Source organism: Silene latifolia, chromosome Y, assembly GCF_048544455.1.
Source record: "Silene latifolia isolate original U9 population chromosome Y, ASM4854445v1, whole genome shotgun sequence".
Lineage (NCBI taxonomy): Eukaryota > Viridiplantae > Streptophyta > Magnoliopsida > Caryophyllales > Caryophyllaceae > Silene > Silene latifolia.
In genome coordinates this window covers 108,041,538-108,044,948 of record NC_133538.1, presented here as the reverse complement: position 1 = coordinate 108,044,948, position 3,411 = coordinate 108,041,538, and the positions used below count along the sequence as shown (strand labels likewise).

The following is a 3,411-nucleotide window of genomic DNA, read 5'->3' as shown; positions in this document are numbered from 1 at the left end:
ATTGTTACATTAAACAATTATTTCATCCGAGTAATGATACAATTCAATTACTCAGACCGTATCTCATTTAATCACATTTCAATTTGATACGTAAATTTTACTTCCAAAATCGTCCGTCAATTTTCAAGTAATTTAATTAACTCGTAACATTATACGATTAATTAAATAATCAATTAAGAGTATTGCCCTTTAGGTATGACCTAGGGGGTCAACTGATCACCACCGTCACACGACAGTAATGTCAAACTCTAGTCAGCCAATCATTACCGATATATGTTGACCAGTTGACAGTAACAATATTACTTCCCAATTGTATTCATTTTAATGAGACTTAAACATGTGATCATCATGATCAACAGTCGTGATCGCATTATTGTCGGAGGACACATATTCCAACATCACCGACTGGAATTCTTTGGCCTTGGCATTCTACAAGAAATACTTCTCTGCCTCGAAGACGAATGCCATTAGAGCTCAGATCACGAGCTTTAAACAGGGACCTGATGAGAACTTTCATGAAGCATGGGTCCGTTTCAAGAAGCTGGTGCGGACTATTCCGCACCATGGGTTCGAAAAATGGAGTCTTTGCAATCAGTTCTATAACGGGCTGTATGACGATCAAATGGCTATTTTGGATGCTGCAGCCAATGGCCGATTTACTGAGAATATGGGAGAGACTAAGGGGTGGAAGATCATTGATGACTTAGCCACCCATAAAGCTGAATATGGGAATTCGAGAGGCAATCAGAGGAGGAGTGCTTTGAATCCCCTTCGTAGCCGCATTAGAGGCTCTCACGGCGAGGTTTGACAAATACGAGTTGGGAGGAGCTTCAAAAGGAGGGATGTATCATGTGAATGCTGTTTCAGACGGTCCTTTCGTCTGTAGAAGATGTGGAGCTGAGGGACATGTCTCAGAAAATTGTCCTAGTCCCTTCGAGTCTTGTGCTGCCTTTCAACATTACATGCAGACAAACACATACTATGAGCCGAATGTCCATCCCAACTTGAGATGGAGTAGCCAGAATGTCCTAAACCCAACTCAACCTCCACAGGAGCAGCAGCAAGCTTATGTGCCCCCTCACAAGCAACAACCATATCAAAAACCTCCCTATGTGCCGCAAAGCAAAGAACAATCTCAAAATTTCGACTTTCTTTGAGTTGAAGAATATGTTACAAAAGGAGTCCCAAGCTAGAGAGGCCGGAATGAAACTTTTAGAGAGCCAAATTGCTCAATTGGCTAGCAAGAATACCACTCGAGCTCCGGGACACTTACCGACTCATACGGACCAAAAAGAGACCCTTAATTCCATCACTTTGAGGAGTGGGTCTACCCTTGAGGGGCCCGTCATGGTCGAGGACGATGCTGCAAAAGATGGGGCGAAACTGAGTCAGAATAAAGCTGTAACAAGTAATAGCAAGAAAAAGGCGTCTACCAGGTATATCAGTCGATCGACTGATATACCCAGTCGATCGACTGAAGTGCGAGTTACAGGAGCTTCTGGTACTGTTGAAGCCAGTCGATCGACTGACCAACCTGGTCGATCGACTGAGATTGCTGCTGATAGTGAACAATTTCTTCCTCCAATGCCCAATAATCTGAGGGATCACTTGTTTTGGGGTACGACTGCCCCGAAAATATTGAGGCCAGACCCGACTGTTGATGGGTCTGTTCCGGTTCCGAAGTACGACCCAATGTCGATCAATGGTTCATATTTGAGACGGTCTGAAGAGAGGTCAAGCTTCAATAAGGAGAAGGTAGTGGACTTTCAGCCTAAGTCCACGGATGCCGGCATGCGAGATTTAGAGGAGAGGGCTAAGTTACTTCTTACAGCCCCATATCCAGAGCGACTAGTGCCAACGAAGGAACAGGTATCTTTCAATAAATTTGAAAAAGTTATCCGTAGCTTGAATGTACAAGTTCCTTTTCTCGAATTAGTAAACCAAGTACCCGCTTATACTAAATTCATGAAACAACTTTTATCTAAAAAGCGGTCACTTGAAACTGTGCATACTGTCGCACTTACTAAAGAGTCGTGTTCTTATCTAACCCACACTCTACCCCACAAACTAGAAGACCCAGGTAGCTTCTCCGTTCCTTGTAGCATTGGTACCTTTTCGATTGAGAAGGCATTATGTGACTTAGGAGCCAGTATAAGTGTAATGCCCTTGAGTCTTGCTAGAAAGCTCAAATTAACTAGGTTTGCAGTGATTGACATGACAGTACAGATGGCTGACCGATCTGCGGTCCAGCCTATAGGAGTCTTAGAAGACATTCCCGTGCAAATAGGAAAGTTCTTCTTCCCTGTAGACTTCGTTCTACTTGATATGCCTGAGGATGCCCATATTCCTATCATACTAGGTAGACCATTTCTGCACACTGCTGGTGCAGCCATAGATGTAGGTTCGGGAACCCTGACCTTTAAAGTAGGGAAGCATTCTATCGTTTTTGCCCAACCTGCTAAGAAGAAAGACCCAATGTGGCCTGTGACTTGCAATACGGTTTCTGAAAAGAAATCCTATTTTGTGCTTCCTGATATGCCTGTCTCTATTCCTATTCCTGTTGTAACCCTTCCGCCCCAGATTGGGAGCAAATTGGAGGAAGATTTGTCCATGGGTCGGGTCGGGTCGGGTCATTTCGGGTTTTCGGATCACATTCGGGTGATGTAGTTCGGGTCACTTCGGGTGTCGGGTCAGTCTTTTCGGGTCGGGTCAATCGAATCGGGTTTCTTTTGCGAGGTCTAGTTATTGGGTTGGAGAGGCACGTCAAAAAAAGATAAGAAAAGTGTAATGTGGTGCTGTTTTTCATGCAAGGCTCATTTAATGTTTTGTACCCTACTCAATATAATATATTACTCTCTTGTATTTCCTATAAACACACAAACAATAAACAATACTCACTTGCTTTTGTGTATCCGGCCCATTTTATTATGAAGTGGTACTATTTGATTCATCTTCAGTTTATGACGGATAGTGTCCGTTACAAATGAGAATTTGTGAAAATAAAGTGTGTTTATCACCAATAGAGAATAAAGTGTGTTTATCACCAATAGATTAAAAACTCAACACTCTTATCCTCACAAAGTGATAATTTAAAATTCATAACATATCACTTGCGTTACAAGTTCAACAACAAAGTACTGAAAGTAGTGTATTTAATTTACAACCACTAAAATTTCTCGACTTTGTATTTTGAGATTACATTTTGTCTTAAAAAGAATGACTAATACTCCCTCTTATTTCATTTGTTGTTCTCCTTTTCTTTTCCATCCAATTCCACTTTTGTTCCCTCTTTCCTTTCAATTTGATATAGGGTCATGTGTATTGTGTGGTCCAAATTAATTCCCTTATTTCTTATGCCAAAAGGAATGGGGAACAACAAATGCATTATGAGGGAGTATTTTTTAACAAAAA

The 3,411-nt window shown here is 41.7% G+C and overlaps 1 non-coding gene across 1 annotated transcript; it reads right to left on the bottom strand.

The window, feature by feature from the left end:
- Window positions 1-463: 463 nt before the first annotated feature.
- On the bottom strand, window positions 464-570 carry LOC141636406 (small nucleolar RNA R71). The gene has a single exon (XR_012541021.1). It is a non-coding gene; the product is annotated as a small nucleolar RNA R71 (small nucleolar RNA).
- Between the last annotated feature and the right edge of the window lie 2,841 nt (window positions 571-3,411).